This window comes from Pipistrellus kuhlii, unplaced genomic scaffold, assembly GCF_014108245.1.
Source record: "Pipistrellus kuhlii isolate mPipKuh1 unplaced genomic scaffold, mPipKuh1.p scaffold_m20_p_12, whole genome shotgun sequence".
In the NCBI taxonomy this organism is placed as follows: domain Eukaryota; kingdom Metazoa; phylum Chordata; class Mammalia; order Chiroptera; family Vespertilionidae; genus Pipistrellus; species Pipistrellus kuhlii.
Window position 1 is genome coordinate 7,267,972 of NW_023425427.1, and position 22,864 is coordinate 7,290,835.

At 43.7% G+C, this 22,864-nt stretch overlaps 1 protein-coding gene across 6 annotated transcripts in view; it reads left to right on the forward strand.

Annotated features, from left to right (window-relative positions):
• Window positions 1–204: 204 nt before the first annotated feature.
• LPAR1 (lysophosphatidic acid receptor 1) overlaps window positions 205–22,864 on the forward strand; it is a 114,526-nt gene continuing 91,866 nt past the window's right edge. The window contains exons 1-2 of one of the 6 annotated variants that reach the window (XM_036433032.2): window positions 1,762–1,831; window positions 22,192–22,273. The gene's annotated coding sequence lies outside the window, so the exon portion shown is untranslated. The other 5 variants (XM_045579919.1, XM_045579918.1, XM_036433030.2 and 2 more) reach the window with 5 other exon arrangements.

Below are 22,864 nucleotides of genomic sequence, written 5' to 3' on the forward strand. Positions count from 1 at the left end.
GTATCTTACCTCTTGCTGCCCTGGCTCTCTCTATGCTATTTCACCAAGCTTTTTTTTTTTTTTAATCTCTTAGCAGCTCCTTCTGATGGGTGGAGCAAGAGGCAGAGAATTTACCAACACCACGAAAATCCTGGGAAACCAAGGCTGAAAGGTGGGTGGGGGTGGCGCGGCCTGAGCGACCATGATGGCCTGGGAGCTGTTTTAGGGCCTGGGTGAATCAGTTCCTGGCCGGGCTGACACTTTCCAGAGAAGGATCCCCAGGCCGCCGGGGCCGGCCCACACCTCCAGGTGTGCATTCCCCGCCCTTAATTACTCTCTAAAATGGATCGCTCGCCCTTGCAAAGCTGCCCCGGGAAAGCGGAAGAGAAGTGTGTGTGATCACGGACGAGGAGAGCTGAGGGAGCACACACACTCACACTTGCTGTGGTCTGCAGCCCCAAGTCTATAAAAAAAACACAAAACAAAACAAAAAACAAACTCAGAACGGGGAAACGTGTGCACCTTTCCGGCCGCAGAGTCAGACTCTGCTCGGCAGCCTCCAGCACGAAGCTGCGCCCGCCCAGAGAGGCTCTGTCTGCTGGAAACTTTGGACCCTGACTTGCGAGAGGCCATACTTAGGGCTTTTGCGGGCCCCGCGATGTTTTCGGAGCTTTTCAAGTGGGAAGAGGAGAGCGCCGAGAGGAAAATGCAGCGAGTGGGGGAGCCCGCCCGAGCCCCGCCAGCTGCCGCGCCGAGGTGAGCGCCGGAGGGCCGGGGGTGGGGATCCGAGCTGGCGGCCGCGGGGGTGTCAGATGGGGGGGAAAGGGGGGAGGTAGGTAGGCGGAGGGGAGGGGGGGTTTGGTAAAATAATGAATGGGCTTCGGCTACCGGGGCGGGCGGGAAGTTCGGCGAATGAATGGGGGAAGGGGGTCGCAGTAGGCTGGGGGCTCTGGGGGTATCCCGCCAGGTAGGGGAATGAGCTAGGGGGGAGGGAGTTTGGGGGTGCGGGAGTTGCTGACTTGAGCTACGTGGAGTAAGCTGAAAAGAAAGGAGGCGGGGGAAGGAAGAGGTGGGCGTCCGAGCTGCTTTTTGGGCACTCCCTCCGCGCTCCCTCTCCGGTGGCCCCTCTCCGGTGGTGCCCCCTCTCCGGTGATCCCTCTCCGGTGATCCCTCTCCGGTGATCCCGCTCCGGTGATCCTGCTCCGGTGGCCCCTGCTCCGGTGGCCCCTGCCGGCGCCGAAGCCCGAGCGGCGGGGCCCAGCGGCGGTGGACGCCGCGGAGCGGTGACTCCCCGGTCCTCCTGCCCAGCGCCCTGCCTGGAGCTCTTGGGCAGCCCGGTTGCCGCCGCACCGGATCGCTCCCCGGCCTCCCGGGGGACCCCGGCGGGGTGGGCGCAGGGGGTGGCCCGGCTCCTGGTGACCTCCGAGGGGCGGGCGGAGGGCCGGGCTCCGCTGGCTGCGGGCCGAGGAGCCGAGGAGATAGACCGCGTAGCCGGAGGCCAGCCCAGGGCGGCGGAGCCAGACTGCAGGCGGCGCAGGTAAGGGGGCGGCGCGGGCGCGGGGCGGGGGGGACAGCGCCCCCTGGGCCGGAGCCAGGGCCGCCAAGTCGCCTCCGACTCCAGGAGGCGCGCGTTCCGACCGCCCAGCCGCGCACGGGCTTTGTGGCTGAGTGTGCAAGCCTGTGAGTGTGTGTGTGTGCAAGCGTGTGAGTGCGGGCGGGCGAGGGTGGGTGCGCGCCTGCGAGCCGGCCTGCAGGAGGCGAGGCTGCCCGGCCGCCCGATCGGCCGGTTGGCGGAGTCCAGGGAGGGAAGCTGCAGCCGCGCGGGCCGCCGGCCCTCCTGTCCCCCGGCCAGGTCAGTGCGTGCGTCCGGGGCCCCGCCTGAGGACACGTAGGTGGCCGTGGGTTACCTGGGGCCGGTGGGGGCGCGGGAAGGCTTCCCCGGGGGCGGGGAGGGGGCGCTCGAGACTCCCCCAAAGCCTCGCCGGGGTGGATGGGGACCGCCGGGTACCTCCCGCCCCGAAGCCGGAGCTCAGGACTTTAAACTTCAGTTTCTGCCCAGCCGCCTCGCAAACACGCTCAGCGAGTCGCTGGAAAACCCACGGCAAGGGAGGGACCTGGCTCGGAGGTGGCGGTTTTGAAATCCACGGGCTCTACTTGGTTTGTGTAGGACGGCTCGTCTGTGTGGAAGGGAGTTAAAGTGTGTCCTTGTTTTTCTCCGCTGCCATTCGGCTTTGATGGGTAAGAAGGACGGCATCCAGGATTTGCTGCCTGCGGTCCGGGGGCCCGGGTGGTTGCTCACGGCCGCTACTTGGGCTCTTTCTCTCTTTTTTCTTTTTGTTGAAATCGATGGATTTTTTCCCCCCTCTTAAACGTGGGTTTCCAAGCGAGTGCGCGCTTATTAAAACTTCAGGATGAATGCGTTGCTCCCCATTGAAATAGATACATAGGTGCAGAAGTGAGTATTGGAAACTGCAGCAAATTAGAGCAAAAATCCTCTATCTCCACCCCCCTCACCCCCCCGCGCCCCCGCAAGGCTCTACTCGCTCGCACTTTTCACCTATTGGAAGAGGTATCGTTTGCCAGGCGTAGGGAGCTTAACTGTGAGGTGAGAGGTTCCTGGCAGTTCTGGTCAAAGGGGGACCCTGCGCTGGGCACACTGGCCGGTTCTAGGCAGGAGCCAGTCCCTTGTCCAACAGAAGAGCAAGCCCCTGTGCAAAAGGGAGTTAGGGCTGTCGGGTCCGAACTAAATTCCATCGCTTACTCACTCCCCCCTCACTCACTGGATGCCTGCTAATCCTTGCTGCCCCCCATTGATTCTCCAAATCCGGGCAGGAGTGAGCCCATTTGCTCCCAATACAAAATTGTTACCAACCATGAGCCTTGTAAGTATGCTAAGGTTGCTACTTTCTTGATACCATTTAACTTGAGGATAAAGAAGCCAAGCCAGAGAAAGAGGCAGTGTACGGAGGCGGGAAGGCAGGGACCGAGGGGCCGGGCAGGAGGACGGGGCTGTCATAATCCCAGCCAGCACCGCGTCCCCTAGTGGTGCAACCTTAGCCAGCCAGGTCAGTGCCCTCTCTTGTCTTGGTGACCTCATCCAGAAAATGGAGGGGTTCGGTGATCTTTGTTGTTCCTTCCAGCTCCCCAAGTAACTAGAGACTGGGGGTGGGTGGTTATCCAATGTTAGAAATGCTAGAACAATAGGAAGAGGGTAAAGGGGAAGCGTGAAGGGGTTGGTCCTGGAGGGAAATGATAGGCAAGAGGGCCAGGAAGGTGAAAGGAAACCCAGCAGTAGGAGATGCCTGGAGGGGGAAGAGTCAATTTTTCTCTTTTTTTTTTTCTTTCTTTCTCCATAAGGGCATCGGGAATACCACATCAATCAGTTATTACCCTTATTATTTAAAATGTGCGATCCTGGCTGAGACCGGTTTGGCTCAATGGATAGAGCATCGGTTTGGGGACTGAAAGGACCCGGGTTCGATTCCGGTCAAGGGCATGTACCTTGGTTGCGGGCATATCCCCAGTGAGGGGTGTGCAAGAGGCGGCTGATCGATGACTCTCTCATCGATGTTTCTGGCTCTCTATCTCTCTCTCTTCCTCTCTGTACAAAATCAATAAAATATATTAAAAAAAAAAAAAAAGCCAAGATCGGTTTGGCTCAATGGATAGAGCGTCGGCTTGGGGACCTTGGGGACTGAAGGGTCCCGGGTTCGATTCCGGTCAAGGGCATGTGCCTTGGTTGCGGGCATATCCTCAGTAGGGGGTGTGCAAGAGGCAGCTGATAGATGACTCTCTCTCATCGATGTTTCTAACTCTCTATCTCTCTACCTTCCTCTCTGTACAAAAATCAATAAAAAAATATATATTTAAAATGTGCGATCCTGCGTAGCTTTAAAATCTAGGTGATCCCTTGCCAAAACTGGTTTTGCTCAGTGGATAGAGCGTCGGCCTGCGGACTGAAAGGTCCTACGTTTGATTCCCGTCAAGGGCATGTACCTTAGTTGCAGGCACATCCCCAGTTGGGGGTGTGCAGGAGGCAACTAATCGATGTTTCTCTCTCATCGATGTTCTAACTCTCTATCCCTCTCTCTTCCTCTCTGTGAAAAATCAATAAAATATATATATTTTAAATATCATAAAAAGAATCTAGGTGATCCCTAAAGTGTTCCATGCTCCTTCTATTTGCATACTGTTTATTTATTTATTTATTTATTAAAATTGATTTTGTACAGAGAGGAAGGGAGAGAGTTAGAAACATCGATGAGAGAGAGTCATCTATCAGCTGCCTCTTGCATACCCCCTACTGGGGATATGCCCTCAACCAAGGTACATGCCCTTGACCGGAATTGAACCTGGGACCCTTCAGTCCCCAAGCCTACGCTCTATCCATTGAGCCAAACCAGTCTCGGCTGCATACTGTTTTTAAGTGGGTCAGCTGCTGCCCAGAGCTTTGGACACTCAGCCTGGACCCCAGTTTCCCTGGGAATGAGGGGGGAAAATAAGAGGCGGGAGTGTAAGTGGCAGCAGCCCTTCCAGCAGCTTGCATTTTGAAACTTCTATTTTCATTTGGAGTTAATATTTTCTGAAGAGCAATTTGATTAAAAATATTTATGCCGCAGCGTTTTTAAGGTTTTACTGGATGTGTTCTGATAGACCTACTGGGACGTGCAAAGAACTTGCTAAGTCTTTTTGATACATGATGACATTCAGCCTGATAGTGGCTGTGAGGGGAACTTTATTTCCAATGCGCTGCAGGGAAAGTTGCAATCTGGGCAGAACACACTCTACAGTTTTTACTGGGAAGCTCCCTGCGTGAAGGAAATCGTGACTTTTGAAATTTAGTCCGAGGTCAAGGTTTTAATGTCTGTGTTTAAAATGCATGGCCTTTCTTTTCTTGAGGAACATGATTTATTTTAAAGTGAAGTGTGATGTAGTAAAACCTTGAGCCATAAGCTCTTGGTTTCAAGTCTAAAAGTGTGCTTTGGCCTTGCTGACTTGGTATCATACTCCTGTTTGTTTTCTTATTTTTACACTAGAGGCCCAGGGCACTAATTTGTGCACAGGGCAGGGGGAAGTGGAGGACCATGGGAAGTTGGCAGGCTGTGGGGAAGGGATTGCAGGGTTGGCTGCCAGCCCTGAGGAGAGAGCCGGCCCTCAGGCCCCCCCCCCCCCCCCGAAAGGGGCTGTGTTCACCACTACCCACTCCGGTTTCCCATCCCAGCCCGGGCCTGAGGACCCCAGCAGGGTCGGGAGAAGCAGTGATGGTCGCTGGGCCACTGGCCACCGGGCAGTTCCCTGACTCCCCCTCTCTTTCCCTTGCCACTGTGACGCCACCACTGTGGGCTGGCCCTGAGGAAGGGAGAGGATGGGCATGAGACAAGACCTTGTGTCCAGGACTGACTTTCAATAGATTGTAGCACTTTCGATAGATTGTAGCGAGGGAGCTGCTCTGATATGTAGGAAACCATGACCCAGAAGCATGTCTCTGTGAATGGTTTAGCACCTGGGACTGATGGGGGCCAGCCATCTGGGGGGAGGGGCCACGGAAGGTTGGCGGTAGGAGCACACTGACCACCAGGAAGCAGCTCCTGCGCTGAGCATCTGCCCCCTGGTGGTCAGTGCGCATCATAGCGACTGGTTGGCCAGTCGTTCTGATTGTTCTGGTCGTTCAGTTGGAATAGTCACTTAGGCTTTTATATATTATAGATTTGTTACCCCACAAAGTCCCTACCATGTTATTGGTTAACTATTTCACGGAGAACTTTTATGGATGCTACAGAGTTGTGAGAAAAGGAGGAAATTTAAATTCAGAAAGCACCTCCTCTAGTGGAGGTATTAGTATGATGAAAAGGAAGCCCTAGATGGAGCTACAGTGTGAGGGAAAAGATAGCAGCTGGATTGCATAACTGGGCAGCAGCTATAGAATCCAAGAACCCTGGCATGCCAGGGAATGGAAAATTAAATTCTGACTTTGGGGAAGACTTTTGAAAGGGACTTGAAGAATGAAAATGATGCAACTCTTTAAAAGAATGTTTATTTTTACTGATTTTGGAGAGGAAGAGAGAAGGAAAGAGAGGTAGAAACAACAATGATGAGAAATAATCATTGATCGGCTGCCTTCTGCTCAGCCCTTACTGGGGATCAAACCTGCAACCCAGGCACATGCCCTGACTGGGAATCAAATCATGGCCTCCAGTTCATAGGTCAATGTTTAACCACTGAGCTACACTGGCTGATATGATGCAACTCTTAGAAGATGAATGTTGGGGAGGAATAAAGGTGTGGCTGGAGTCCCAGGGTAATGAGGGCTGGAAATGTATAAGGTGGTAAAGTATGGGGAAACTTGGATATTGTTTTAAGGAGTTGTACTACATGGAGATGGGGAGAGGAAAGTATAATATTATTTAGCCCCAAGATGTGGGAAGACAGTGAGTATCATATATTGGGGCATAGTGAGGGGTGAAATGATGGAGAGGTGATTGGGTTTTGATTCCATTAAATTCCATTGTAATACATGACTAGTGAGTTCTAGGGCATTGCCACTAGTGCATCCAGATTATATAGAGGTTGCAGAATAAATGAATATGTGGTTCCTTTCCCTCAGCCCCCAATGGAGAGTGCTTTTTCTACTTTTGAGAAATTTAATTTGGTAAAAATGAATGATGCTATTGTGTTCTGTTTGGACCTTTTGAGAATGTGGGTTAAGGTCACTCTCCAGGCATAGAGCTGACCAAGAAGGGATTTTGCTTTGCTTTGTTTTGTTTAGGGAAGGGACTGCCGGTTTAGCCTGATTTAAACATGTCTGCAATGGCAACCCGCATTCTTGACCCTGCTTGTGTTATGCATAGTATTTAACCACAATTGTTGACTATTTGCAGCCCAGAAGAGGAAGAATTATTATCCGTTTGGAATTGGGGTTAATGCCCTTGTAAAGGGTAGGGGTGCTGACGGAGGGGAGGAGGGGGCGGGAGAGTAGCACCCTAAGGATTGCAGTGAGGCTGACACAACCTGAAAAGCCTTCATTAAGTTTAACCTCCAATAGAGGTAGCCTGCTCAATACTGTAGACTAATACTTTTTAAACAACCTTCTTTTTGTCATCTTCTCACCCAACCTCCTCCCTCTTCCCCCCCGCAAAATCTCTAGAGCTAAGGTGTCTAGCTCATCATCTCTTCTATAGGAAGAATGTCTGTGGGATCCTTTGGGGAAGGTGCTTAGCAGCTCTGTAGGTTTCCTTTCACACCCCAATACCTCTGTCTTGGGTAGGAATGGATGGCTTGTCACTGGCATGTCCAAGGTGGAGTTGATTTGGGTCAGTGTTCTCCTAGCCCTTGAATCTGGAGATGCTGGGTTACCAAGAGACAGTAATTAAAGGAGGTTAGGCCAGCTTCTTTTGACTATCTTCTGAATACAATTTGAATATTCCTAGCAGTTTGCTTAATCTCTGCAAGGGAACTTGGGCGTGGCTTGTTTGATCATTTAGTTAAGTGAAGGAATCCAAGGTTAGTAGACTCTACATTTATTAGAAGGATACACTCTTTTTTTTTTTTTTTTTTTTTTTTTTGTCATGAAGGGGTAGGCATGAAGGTATTTTATTTATACTCCCTGGCATTCCCCCCCCCCCCCCCCCAGCAGATTAGTATGATTTCAAAGTAGCATTGTTGTTGTTATTAATGACTTATGGGGATGGGGCAAAGAAAACTATTTTAAAACTTCAACGTTAACTACTGTCCTCTGATCTGTGCTGTAGAGACTTTAACCTTGAAGTTCATGTAGATGTTAATTTTTTTCCCCAGGAATGAAAGAATACATGGATGTAGGCATACACAGATGTAGGTTTTAATTTATTTTGTTTCTGTGGCACTGCTTTGAAAAAGTGATGTGTTGGCAGGCCAGACTCTTTACTTCAGTCCAGTGCTAACACAAACACGTGTAAGCCCGAATGAGGTAGATCACGCTGTGTTCGTTGTATTTAATGTGCAGAGAAGAGAACATGATTTCAAAACTAGCCTCTTTCTTTAAAACAGAAAAAGAAAGTTTAATTAATAACATTTTATCATGGATCTCTTTGGAGTGGGATTTCCAAAGAAAACGTTGTATATTATGGCCATGACGTGTGCCTGTGCTTCTTAAAGCTTAGGATTCACTATTCAGAGACCGCTACTGCTGCATTTGATTTAATGTAAATCTGCTGTACTCAGTTTTTTCTCTCTATGTTGACATGTCTTTTACCAGTCCCTGAACTGCCTTCATTCTGAAATTCTTTCTGGATATTCCTCGCTCTTTGAAAGGATAACTGATTCAGGGCAGAGGAAACAAGTTCTGTTCAACCCTAGCAGCACTGAGCTGACCGCCTTCTGCACTCCCAGCCCTGTGCTGGGTCCTAGGAAAAAGGGGTAGGGGTGAATAAGGCTCCCTACCCTCTGCAAGGAGCTTGCAGACATATTGACAGATGATTGCAAGTCAGGGTAACAAGTATGATGAACGAGACAATTATGGGAGCACCAAGCACAGGGCACCTGACCCTCAGGGTGGGTGTGGGTGCAGGGAGGGCTCCTGGGAAATTAGCATCTGGAAGGACCAACCGGAGGAGATAAACCAAGAAACCTAGAAGGCAAAAGAGGGATCACAACAGAGGGAATCAGGAGGCTTTATTTTGCATTTTGTTGTTGTTGGGGAAATCAGAGTTCCTCTCTTTTTACATCTGTAAAGTAGCAATGAGAACTGATAGCATCTGGTTGCTAATTCTATTTTTCATATACTTATCTCTTAATCTTTTATTTGTCCATTTCTCCACTCCATAGTCCATAGGTGTTTGTTGCACACCTCCCATCACTGAGGAACAGTAGACAAACAAGACCTGTTAGGTCCGATCTCCCAGGGAGTTTGCATCCTGTCACATTATGTTAACAACACAAGCTCTTCTGAAATCCCCTGAGACGTGGAGCGAGTTTGTTGAGCTGCCCTTCACCTTCACAGGAGTCTCAGTAGTTCCAGGTCAGTTAGCTTTTCCCTCTTGCGTAAGAGAAGAAGCAGAAGGAAACAGAGCCTGATGTTCTCATCTTTTTGTAAACTTGAAATGGCTTACCGCAGGTTTACCTCTCAGTTGTCGATTTCTAGAGATAGACGTCATCGTTTCTTATCTGTAATGCTGGCTTTCGTCTCATTTTGGGGTTTCTTAACTTCAACCCGACTTGTGTTTGGATTTCTGTATTCACTGTATAACTTACTTCCTAGAATCATTCCAATCTAGTGTTCTGGGAAGTCAGGCCTATTCTGAGGTCATGCTATGATGGGACATACTTTGCTTTGTTAATGCATTTTACTTACCTTATTTAGGTCACTCAGAGATAGGAACCAATAGAAAGTGTTCCAACCAGTAGAAGGGAGCTGCATTCACTTATAAGATGTCTTTTTTTTATTTTTTTTATTTTTTATGATTCAATAATATAGACGTGTCAGAGTAAGTGTAATAATCTCCCTCTGCCACTCCAACCTTACCCAGCTGGTGTAACCCTTTGTCCTGAGTTTGTTACATAGCCTTCCATACTTGTCTTTTTGCTTATAGAAACCTGCACAAACGTTTGTGTGTAGATATATTTACGTATGTGTGGGATGTGTGGGATGGGGCGGTCTATGTACACCCATATATATGTTTATATATGTACGAGCGCGTGTCTGTGTGTACACGCACGCCCTCCTGCCTCTGTTCTCTGTGGCTGGAAAGAGGCTGTGGTTGAGGCTGCCACCGTGGCTCAGAAGTTTCAGGTCCAAGGAGCCCGTGTGGCTCCTCTTTAATCGAGACAGCACGATATTACTCAACTCAGAGTGCTCGTCAGAGAGATATGAACAGGGAACAAGAAAACTGTTTCCAGCTGCGTGAGCACCAAGACAACAAATATTACAGAGAATGTTATTTCCACAAGGACTCCGCTTCGACTGGCAGGGGAGGAGGGGCGCTGGGAGCACATAGTTTGGCATCTGCAAACCTCTGGTCGGGTGGGACAGCAGGCACTGGTGGAAGGCCTGTGGGCCACTTTTGGAGCAGAGCAGAGAGGTGGAGTTATTATTGCAAGCGGGCTTCCTTGTGGGAGAATCAGAGGACCCCCCGGGCTCCAGTAATCAGCGGAGGACAGGGATGAAACAGAATTGCCTTTTGTTCAGGGGCTGCTTTGCCATCTTGGATGAGGATGTGTTGGGAGCGGGATTATTGTCAGGTCAGGAAAATGAGGAGTCAATCTGTGCCCAGTATTTATCACAGTTCCACAGGGCTGGCTTTACTTCCTGATGAGACACAGAGACCGAAAGCTCCAAAGGCTGAGGTAAGATGACCCCGACTTTTCCAAGTTCACTCATCACTTGATGTAAGACCCGGTCAACTCCGTTTGATGCAGCTGAAATCTTCTGTGGTGAAGTCCTGTGTTTGCCTGAGGACACTAAACAATAGGAGAAGAAGAAAGGAGAAAAGAGGAGAAAAACGATGACCCAAGAAAGTCTGGTCCCTGCTCTCAAGCAGCTCATAAGCACGGAGAGCCAAGCAGACTAATGCCTACGATCAGGCAGACAGCAGTACAAGTCCTAAACTGAGGGTTACACAACATGTCATTGAACATCTGAGGATGGAGAGAGAGTAACTCTGGAGTAAAGATTTGCAGCAAGGACAATGGACATGTTGGGTGAAACACTCATGCCAGCAGAAGAGTCTTAATAAAGAAAGGCCCAGGTGTACATGTGAGTGACAGGCACAGTGGTGGTGTGTTGTGGGTCCGTCTTGAAGGGCCACTAGAAGGGTGCTGGAAGCGGTTTAGGACAAAAAAAGGGCAAGTTGATGCCATTAGCAGAGAGAAGGCACATGAAAATATGAGGATTGTTCCAGTGAGAACAGAGATTTTCAGTGTGGAAGCTTAGCTGAGAAGTCAGAGCTTGGCAGAACTCAGGATTAATTGTTATATGTCAAAGCAAATACAGGCATGTGCCACTTGACACTGGGGATATGATCTGAGAAATGTGTCATTAGGCGACTTCAATCATTGTGTGGGCATCAGAGAGTGCACTTACACAATCCCAGATGGATAACCTGCCACACACCTAGGCTGCATTGTATAGCTTGTTACTCCTAAGATAGCATGTCACTGTACTGAATACTGTAGGTAATTGTAGCATAGTGGTGTTTGTGCATCTAAACACATCTAAACATGGAAAAGGCACAGTAAAATTATGGTATGTAAGATTTAAAAATGGCACTCCTATAAAGGGACTTGACATTTGAATGGAGCTCACAGGAGTGGAAACTGCTCTGGATGGGTGAGGGAGTGGTGAGTGAATGTGAAGGCCTGCGTCATTTCTGTTTGCCACTCTGGGCTTTAAAACCCTAGATACTTAGGATCCACTAAATGTATAAAACAGCATGAGATTAAATCAAGTGCCAGAGAAAATGATGCAATCAAGAGACATGGGTCAACATGAGCTATTTGAGGCAGCTTGCTGGCCTTCAATGGCATGCAGCTTTACAGCAAACTATATAATTAGAAAGCATATACTCTAAAGTCATGATAAACAGTGAAGTGTAGTAAATACATAAACCCACAGCAGTCATTTATTATCATGATCCTGTACTATGTGTTGTACATAATTGTATGTGCTGTATTTGTGTATGACGGGCAGTACAGTGGGTTTGTTCACACCAGCATCACTGCAGACATTAGTAACCTGTTACACTCTGACACTATGTAAGCTAGGATGTCAGGAGGCGAAGGGAGTTTTTCAGCTCTGTTATGAGGTTGTGGGACTATTATTGTGGATGTGGTCCATTGTTGACTGGAACATATTGATGCTGGGCATGACTGTTCTCAGACATTCATTGAGCATCCACCATGGTTTCTCTTGAGGTGGTTCTGTGATGATAAAAAGGAGATGGAGTTTCACCTTAATGTTTCTCGGAGGTGAATAAAAGCCTCTGAACCAATTCATTCCAGCAAAGAAAAAAATATCCTGGAAATAATTGGAAGACTGATGCTAATATGGGGGCTGATAGAATTTTTAAAATGTAGTTTTTAAAATATAGTTGTTTTAAAAAAAATTATCTTTCTTGTTGAAAGAATTGCAGATGTTCCTCTTCTTCCCCCCATTGACCCTTCTCCTCTCAACTTCCGTCTCCTCCCCAGGCCTTCACCCCACTACTGTCTGTGTTCATGGGTTCTGCATACATGCATATAAATTCTTTGGTTGATCTCTTCTATCCTCCCCTGTGTCCATTACCTCTGAAGATCCTCAGTTGGTTGCATGCTTTCATGTCTCTGGATCTATTTTGTTTGTCAGTTTATTTTGTTTATTGGATTCCCCATATAAGTGAGATCATGTGATACTTGTCTTTCTCTGACTGACTTATTTCACTTAACGCAAAACTCTCCAGGTCCCTCCATGCTATCTCAAAGGGTAAGAGATCCTTCTTTTTTTTACAGATACATAATATCCCATTGTGTAAATGTACCACAGCTTTTTTATCCACTCATCTACTGATGGACATTTGGGCTGTTTCCAGGTCTTAGTTATTGTACTTAGTTATTGTATAATATAATGCTGCTGTGGACATAGGGGTGCATATATTCTTTCTGATAGGCACTTCAGGTTTACTTGACTGTAAGACTAACAGTAATGAGTGTTACATTACTGTCATTACTCTTCTAAAAGACAAGCCAAAAAACCTCTCAGAAAAACTGGAAATCCCAGTAGCCTTAAAGACCAGATTTTCAGAAATTCTGAAAGGTTTGTCATGGGGGTTTATGAAATCTCATCAGGTAAATTTAAGCTTTAATTGCTATGCTTTAGGTTAAAAGTAGAATATAGTATAACTTTGCTCTTTACCTGGTTAAAAAACAAAACTTTCCAATTAAGAATGTATTTCTGTTTCAGATAATAATATTGACATGCTTTCTTGCATGTAGGATAGAACAAAGATCAATGTATTTAGTCTTTTTCCTTCTGGGCTATTATAATTCTTTAAAGTTGCATTCATTTCCACTTGGTAGGAAAAACTGTACGTGCTCATTTTGAAATTTGGAAATTATAGGAGATTCATCTATAGTTCCATAGCTTAAGAATATTTCCTTATTCCACTTGAGGATAATTTTTTCCAGTTTAAAAAAATATTTGACTTTCCTGAATATTTACCAGAATGCTATTAAACATTTCTAAATACAAATGCCATTAAAATCTCTTTCATTTTTAATTTCCAAAGACTACTCAGAGTCACAATATTTAATGTGTATTCTATTCAACGAATCATTTCCTCGTCTTCATTTGCTTCTTTTCTGTCCCTTTACAGGTTTGTGCTTCTCTGTGTAGCTTTAGGTGCTGATGTTCCCAGAATCCTATCCTTACTCTAAACAATCTACTTGTATGAACTTACCTACAAAGTAGACTGTGGTTTCTAGAGCTTTGCCAGTGACTGTCCCCTCTGCCCAGAGTGCTCTGTACACAGATGTGCATATGCTTGCTCTGTCATCATTTTCATGTCTCAACTCAAATATGGTGAGGCCTTCTCCACTTATTGCACTGAAAAATGTGTGACCCTTTTCATTTATCTGAATTTCCCGGTATTTTCCTTTCCATCATGTTTATCTTCTTAGATGGGGGAAAGCATTATTATTATTATTATTATTATTATTATTATTATTATTAAATATATTTTCATTGATTTCATAGAGGAAGGGAGAGGGGGAGAGAGAGAGAAACATCAATGATGAGAAAGAATCATTGATCGGCTGCCTCCTACATGCCCCACACTGGGAATTGAGCCTGCAACCCGGAAATTGAACAATGACCTCCTGGCTCATAGGTCAACCAACTGAGCCACTCTGGCCTGGCAAGGGAAAGCATTATTATTTTTTAAAATTTCTGTTTTATTATCTGCTGTTTCCTAGTGCTAGTACAACACTTTGTACACAATAAAACTCGAAAATTTTTTGAATAAAATTTTTGTTTGAACTCAAAAATTTTAAATAAGAATTAATATATTTATCATCTACTGCTCAAATTATGGTAAATGAGTGGTCTTGACTGTATGAGATTTACGATGTAGTGATGGAGATTCCTCTGAATGAGTCACCACAAGTGCATTGGAATTAGGAAGACAATTGGGTGCCCTGGAAGCATATGACAGGGAGACAGACTTTGGAAGGGGCGAGGGAAGTGTCTCTGAGAAAGTAGCATTTACACAGGCTTGAGAGAGGAATTGAATTAGTTAAGTGAAATTGGGAGGTGAGGTTGGAAGAGGAAGAAGACATTGATGTAGAAAAAGAAGATATGACTGAAAAAAATCAACAAAAATCAACAAAAGTCTGATTCTCACTTCTTGAGTTGAAATTAGATCATTTGTATAAATGATGGAATGACGTAAGGGTAGAAGTTGATCAACTTTGTTGGCATTTTTTTTTAATATATAGCACTTCGTTTTCAATAACTTTAAAATAATTAGCAATACTTAAAAAAAATATGGGTCTGACATTATTGAGGGAGAAGGAGTTTTCATCCGAAAGCAGCAATATTTTAAAAAATGGAACTAGCTTGAATTTTAATTAGTGCTAAAACAAAATCACTGTAAAAATAAAAACAGTGCAGGGAAAGTAAACATTCTTGTTAATCTCTGACTCCACGGGGGATACTAGTGGTTCAGGATGACGTGGCTGAAGTTTGCCTTATTGTATACATGTAAACTTTTGCATACATTACTGGGTTTATTTATCATGGTAACTGAGTGAGGTTTGTACAATTTCCGTTTCTTGTTGGTTAAGGGGTTCTGTGTCCTGCTTGAAAAGAGCATGATTTTCTCTGGGTGACAAGTACAGATATGTTTATTAATTCAGGCGCTATAATAATACCATTCACATCCTCTATGCCCTGATTCTGTACTTGAGCTGTCCTAAACTGGTAATGCTCCTTTGCTCTCTCTCTACAAATGGCTTTTGTTAATTTTTTAATAGCAATTTCTATGAGTTAACATAGTATTACATACATAATGGTTCCTGTTAGGCCTTTACTGTGTGTTTCTTAATATAAAATAACCCTCTACACATTTGGGACTATATTCTATTTTTCCCCCTGATCTTAATGTCATTAATCCTTTTTGTATGTGTCTTTGTCTGAAATAATTCCACTCATCCTTCTGATTTTAAATGTTTGGTGTCATTTTAGTTAATACATTTTTGCCTGTAAGCAAAAATTAATCAATTTTGTTTTAACGTACTTCTTGTAGGGAAACATTACTGTTAAATTTATTCTTATAACCAATACATTTGATCTTATTTCTTACCCTTTAGTTTTCTCTTTGTTATGGCTTGCCTTTTTCACCAGTATTTAGTCACATGGCCTTTAGTAAATTACATAATGTCTCTAAGACAACAGTTTTAAAAAAACAACACACATACAACAATCTTTAATTAATGCTTTAAAAGTGCCTGGCACACTGAATGTGTTAACTACCATTTTTATCCTTGTTGATATGTTGAATGATATGGAATTGTTGGTATTTGACTCCTTTTGACTTGTTAAAAATGGCATTTTCGTGTGGTTCAATCTAGTCTTCCTGTGTTTTCCTTTATTTTCTGTCTTTTTCTATGCACTGTTTGCTTCATACATTCATGGTATTTTGAAATGGCCCAGCCTAGAGTTCAATTTTAAGAGTGATGGCCTTTATGTTTCCAAATGGTTTCATAAACCTATGTTTTTCTGGTTCCCAAAGTAAAAGAGCTAAATAACTTTAAAAAATCTGTACAAAAGTGAATTTAATATGACTTTATTTTTCTTGCCTCCTCACCCCTTCCCAATTTTCATTATATACATGGTGTCCCTCCCCCCTCCAAAAAAAATGTATACACACTTTAACAGCTGATGGCTCAATTTTGAAAATGAAATGTATTTTAATAAACACTACCTTTATAATTATTGAAAGTATGTGTATATATTTTTGGGGATATCCTATATAAACACACACATATATATATATATATATAATAAATTTTTATATATTTTACTTGACAACTTAAACTTTAAATACAGCTTAGATTTTGTATTCTGTTTGTAATAAAATCTGCAGCAAATATTTTATATGTGTCTATAATTAGCTTTGAATTTCATTAGCATTGGAATCCATTTAGGTGCCTTGTTTTGGTTGTCTTCACAGGTGCCTCCCATGTAGTTGGGGGATGTCCACATATTTATCTGGTCAGTTGCATCCTCTGCATTTCTGAATTAGACTCAGGATTTTTCATACATTTATCAGAACATCTGTCTTTTTAAAAAAATTTTTTTTAATTGATTTTTTTACTGAGTGAGGAATAGAGAAGGATAGAGAATTAGAAACATGATGAGAGAGAAACATCGATCAGCTGCCTCCCTATGCATTCCCTACTGGATATGTGCCTGCAACCAAGGTACATGCCCTTGACCGGAATCGAACCTGGGACCCTTGAGTCCGCAGGCTGACACTCTATCCACTGAGCCAAACCGGCCAGGGCAAGCATCTGTCTTTTTGAAGGTCAAAAGGTGCAGTGTGCATCTTTCAGATTCATGTGGTCCAAGGATGTGCTTCTTACCTATCCTTCAAGGTGTAGTGGCAACAGTGTCTTGATTTGGGATTTTTTCCTCCTGTCTTTCTAGCACTGCTGCCATTATTTTTGCTGTTTTGTGCACCTTCTTGAGCATTTTGATGGGAAATTTGAAGAGTTGTACTGGGACATAAGTTCAGTGGCTTCCAAAATGTTTTTCACAGTGATCCATAGTGAGAAATGGTCACACACACATGAATCAAACTTGAGTTTCATATTGTTTACTACATAAAGTAAACTGTGATTTCCCCCCCTTAGTTTTTCTGTGATTCTGTGTACATTTTCATTTTAAAAAAGTGCTGGTCATACTTCAGAAGTTTTTAACATACTGATCTGGTATGGACTGAAGTTTGAAAAACACTGATCTAGCCTGTTGCTATTTTATGTAAAATTAGGGTCCTTCGCTATTTAACATGTCTTTATTATCTGCAGTTCCAGGTCCTATGCTACTGGTTGGGGAAAGAGCAGTGAATAAAGCACCATTATCATCTGAGGCGGGAAGCATGGAGTCTAGTGGGGAGGCGGATATTGACCAGATAGTCACTCACGTATCTATGTACAAAACGTGATGATTTCTACAAAGGAAAAGAATAGGGAGTTTCAAAAGAGATTAAATGGGGAACCTCCTATGACTTTGGGGTGATTCAGGTTTTCCCTGGGGAAGTGACATTTGATTAGCTCTGCAGAATGAGAAGGGGTTACCTCTGGAAGGGACGTGGTGGGGTGTGTGCGTGGGATTGTAGATTCATGGAGGAGTTGAGTAATGGGAGCAAAATAAAGTCCCGACAGCGAATGGCAGGGAGAAGGCAGTCCTTTCTGTTTGATGATTTGACTTTTTTTTTTTTTTTTTTTTTTTTTGGTGCTATTTAATGGGCCTTCCTGTTTGTGGCTTTTAAAAAATTTTCTCTTGACAAAACTCATCAATAGGAATAGAAAGCATATTTTTGGGAGGTGAGTGTAGTTAAGTTTTGGTAAGTGAAGTCCAGATGATTGAGTATATTCTTAGCTTCCTGGTGGCTTAAAAAATGGGTAGGAATTACTGCTGTTAGGCTTTTTATTTTTATTTTTGTAAATATGTTTTTGTTGATTTTAGAGAGAGGAAGGGGGAGAGAGATAGAAACATCAATGATGATAGAGAATCATTGATTGGCTGCCTCCTGTGTGCCCCCTACTAAGGATAGGGCTTGCATCCTGGGCAAGTGCCCTGAAGGGGAATCAAACTATTACCTCCTGGTTCATGGGTTGGTGCCCGACCACTGAGCCACACCGGCTGGGCGAGCTTTTTATTTTTTTACTTATTTTGTCCTGATAGGATTTAAGGGCTCACGCCTCTTTCCTACTGTTTCAAAATTGTGTGAAGAGTTTTAAAAAATATTTAAAATAGGAAATTCATAAAGGAAGTTTGAGGCTGAATGATACCTGAGACTAGGGTTTGAGACTATTGAGACCACGATTCAAGTGCCAGTTTCTGCTGCTATCCATGGGGCCTCTGGAATTTCCCGGCCTTTCCAGCCTTCAGACTTAGAATCAGTTTGCACAAATCACGCTCCCCATTGTGTTATTATTCAATGACTCTGAGCTAATTATTTTTAAGTTTGCTCTGGGGATTTAATCCTCAAGGTAATGATGCCATGCCACTGAGTACTTTTAGTCCGATAAGCTCAAGGAAACGTGGGAGGACCCCAGGCATTTGCATCCTCCTGGGCACTGTGAGGGAGGGCTCAGGTAGGGCAAGCACCTTCACATTGTACACCTTGCTACTGCTTCTCCTGGAAATGCTGAAGACTGGACAAAGATTAGGATGTAGCTGGGCCAATACTTAAGACTTCAACATCCTAGTTGATAGTTTGCCCACACTTGAAATTAATTTTTCTAACCTTTCAGACTCAGTGAAGGTGAATTAAAAAAAAAACAACAACAACCATAGGTTTATTTGCTGAATGCTTGCTTTGGGGGAAAATCTACAGTATCAAAGTTTTTCTCTGTAATCCACATTTTATGAAAACCCAGGAAACAGTGAATGGTGTTCTTTCACAGAGATTTAAAGGGCTAAGGGATCATATGGAGGACTCATTCAGTTTCAATGACTATCATTAGGAATATTTGATAAGGAATGGGTTTCATGTGGAAGGGAATGAAAATAAATTATAATTGTAAAGTGCTCATTATAACATGAGCTCTTTATTACCCTTGTTCTTATTTTTGAGGAAATTATATTTGAGAAAGGAAGATGAGATGAAAGCTTTTGTATTTGAACTCTACCTAATTCCTCACTCACAATAAGTGTTTACTCAGGAAGTCTGGGTAACTGTGGGTGTTTTACTTAGTGTGTTTTGGTGCTGATTCATCAGCTTATACTCCTTTATGTTCTGTTGAATAGCTTCTGAGTAAGCTGATACTGCATGGCAATTTGGCCCAGACTCCAGGCTCCTGATCTGGGACAAGGCAGGGACACGTTGCAGTGTTTGGGATCATACTTGGCGTAGGTCCAGGCAGGTAATAGGCACAGATGTTGCTCAAGGCTGCAAGGCGCTGGAGTCATGGGGTTAGGTTGGGTTCAAGGCAGATAAGGCCAGAAAGAGGCGCAGAGTGTCCTGGGGCACTGCCTCCGGATCTAAGGAAAGGCATTCTTAGGAGCCCCAAGAGAAAGTTGTGTAGGTGAGGTGAAGCCCCTTGGAGGAGTTTTATTCTCAGTGTTGGGAGCATCCGTTGAACATCTCTGCTTGTTCAAGGGACCCTCTGCTCTCAAGCAGGGCTTTGTCATCACGACCCTGGGAACAGTCCCAGCAACTCTCCAAGCATTTGGCCATCTCCAAGTGGAGGACCAGGAATCACAAATTCTTATCTGATGCAGGTATTAGGGACCTTGTTGATTACCTTCTCTAGGAACAAGAACTAGCCCAGATTTCATGTCTAAATATATTATTCCTGCACGAGATTTATTATAAAACATATTTAACATTCCACTAATTTATTTTTGGCAAAAAATAGCAACTCTGGCCCATAGCTATTACAACAGAGTGAATGGACAATTTTGGATTTATTCTAATGCAGGGAGAATGCACAGAATCATTTACCCACTGAAGTACTTTCCTTTTTCCTTCTTCACCCATTTTTGGTGCTGGAATAACTCAGTGGATAAAAGGGTAACAATCTTTCAGTAAACACATCTTAAAGTATTTAAACCTGTTCAATTCACCAAAAACATTTGTTTCCTTGTAAAAAACTGCTTAGAATATTCTGACAAGTGTTTAAAAATTATTTTTGAACCCACATTAGGGTAATATTTAAATAAGCAAACACTCACATTTGCAATTCCCTCATGTAATATGCTTTTCATTTAAACTTGGTAGTTTTGGGCCTATTCCCTTTATGGCCTATTTTATGGTCTACTCTACATAGAGGCAAACACATGTGTGTTTGTTCTACTCAGCATTTTCTATCTACTGTTATACATGGCATCATAATCCGAATCATTATATTTTTAATGACATTAAGTTGTTAAACTGTTGTTCATTCAAATATTGTCCTATTTTTGGACATTTAGTTTTATTTCTCATTTACTTACTATTTTAAGAACAATGCAACCAACAACTTTTTTTGAGAATAATATGAGTTGGTTTTCAACTAGATTAAAAAAAGACTATTAAGAAACTTTTTTATTACAAAAGTGATCTGTGTTTATTGTAGGAAACAAAGAAGAAGAAGGGGGAAAAAGCAGCTGTAATGCCCACTTGCGATAGCCATTGTCAACTTTATGGGGTCAATTTTCTTTTAATATTTTGTGTGGTTGAAACGGTACTGAGTCCGAGTATCCTGTTCTTTGTTTTAATAGCATATCATAATTCGAGGTGACCTTAATTCCATTCAGTAGCTCCACTCCCCTGCAGTGAATACCTTTGTGTGCGAAGCTTTCTCAGATGATTTCTGGAGGATAGATTCCCAGTTACAGAATTGATGTCTCGAAAGTTGGGGATGATTTTTATGAATAGTGGTGAGAAATGGTTAAATCCATCTTTAAAACAGTGATAACAGTTCATAGTCCTACCAGCAGAATTTGAGAAAAAAAATTAAAGACATAAATGTGTGTGAATGAAATGTGGATTTTTAGACCTTGGAAAATGATCGGAGTAGTAGGAAACTTTAATACTAGGCAGCCCTGGATGACACGAGTGGAACTGACCCGACCTCGCTGGTGGATGTGCTCCTCCCCACTGTGGCTAATCCTTGTTCATGCTACTCCCTCACGTCACTGGGGCTGACATTTACACAGATCCCCCCTACACTCACCTCCCAAAAATATGCTTTCTATTTCTATTTCTATCAGCCTCCCCACTCTTCACATCCCACAGCGTTGGGTCCTCACAGAAAGCATCTTCTCAGGGCCTCCCAGGGCCCTGCTCTGCCCTTTGAGTGTGTGGGTTTTAATATGCCATCAAATATTTTGGTTTTAACTACGTTCCCGGTATAAACTGATTGTGGAGGATCCCTGGTTCATATACTTCTTCAAAAGAACTGGTTAGCTACTAGAAAGTAGAAAATAATTTAAAAATGGAGCACAAAGAATTAAAAACTAAACATTATTTATACCTGTACTTGTTTAGTGTGCATTCCTCAGAGTAGTCCCCATAAGCTTTGTTTTCTTCCAGATTCCATTGATATTGAGGTCAGAGACCACTTTTGTCCATTTGGGGAGATTAAGTTAGCTTCCTAAAGAGGTAATTGACCATTTCATTCATAACTGGAAGTGGTCAAAGGGATACAATTCAATTTGACATTCAACTAGTGATCACATATTAGACTAGGGAGATACAAACGTGAGTAAGGTGCAGGCCTTATCTTCAAGAAACTCCCCAGTAGTAAAGGTGTGATAAAGGTTATGCTAGAAGTTAGTACCTGTGTTTTTCCCTACTGAAGATAAAGAAACATAGTAAGCACAGGAAGGAAATGCAGGAGGATAAAGTGAGTGTGAGTTTAAGCAGAGACCAACACTGAGGGTCCACCTCAGGTTCCTTCCCATGTGTTAGAAAAGGACCCCACATTTTACTGCTGTTACTGGTAGTTGACACGAAGAGGGGACACAATCCGCTGTGTAATCCAGAGATCCTCTGAGGATAATGACTAAACAAGGGACACAGCACTTCATGGTACTGGGAGAAGAGATGATTTTATATATGGTTCTTTACACACTCAGATATGTTAGCGTAATGAGCAATTTCTCTAAACACAACCTTTACAATGAATGTAACTGTGGTGGTTTTTTTTTTTTTTTTTTTTTTTTTTTTTTTTTTTTTTTTTTTTTTTTTTTGTGTGTGTGTGTGTGTGTGTGTGTTTAAATGTTGCTCAATGTAGGTCAATGGCATAATTCCAAAGCTTATCTTGGAAAAACAATTCCATAGGAGCCAAAGCAAGACAGTTCAGACAAGTAGCTCGTTGCTGGTAAAGCTTTGTCCAAGGACAGACATTCCACATTCCTTGTGCAATGATGGGCTAGGTACCTTTCAGGATATTGCCTATGAATGTTATTTCTCATAAAAGAATATTTTTGGTAGGTACTGAGGAGTAGTGAGTACAAGGCTCATCCAACTCAACACTATCCTTCTCTTCTAGTCAGGTAAGTGGGGATCTGTGTAAATGTCAGCCCCAGTGACGTGAGGGAGTAGCATGAACAAGGATCAGCCTGTGACCACAGGTATGTGGGCTGTGGGAATACCCACAGGCATGTTCTGTAGTCGTTTTGCTTCAAGGAGTTGAAGGAAGAGAAGCGAAAGCTCTAACATTTTATGCCTTTGGCTAGAGTTTGCAAAACTGGCAGCCTGTGTGCCAAATGAATTTGGCCCCGTGAACTTTTTATTTGCTCAATACAAGGTTTTAAAAGATGACATAGCAAGGTAGGCATTACGATTGGTTCTAGTGCAAGCATAGTTTCTGTATCATGCAAATTTAAGATCTGTTTTTCACTGGGCACTTTATTTATTTATGACGCCTGGTTGGCCCCTATGGGTATTTGTGTTTGTGACACCTGCCCAATTATGGCCACGGTATAAAGTGGAGTATGTGTAAGTTTCAGAGGCAGCAGAGACTAGGTAGTGATTAATCTGGATGGGGAGGAGGGTCATAAAAGGTTTCACTGAGAGGTGATTCTGAGTCTGGGAGGGAAAGGATGAAGTAGGTGTTTACCCAGCCTAGAGTTTGGGCAAGGGAGATTATTCCAGGAATAGCCAAACACATGTGCAAATGCATGGATCACCATTATGTGCTAGGGGAGTTCTGAATAGATTCA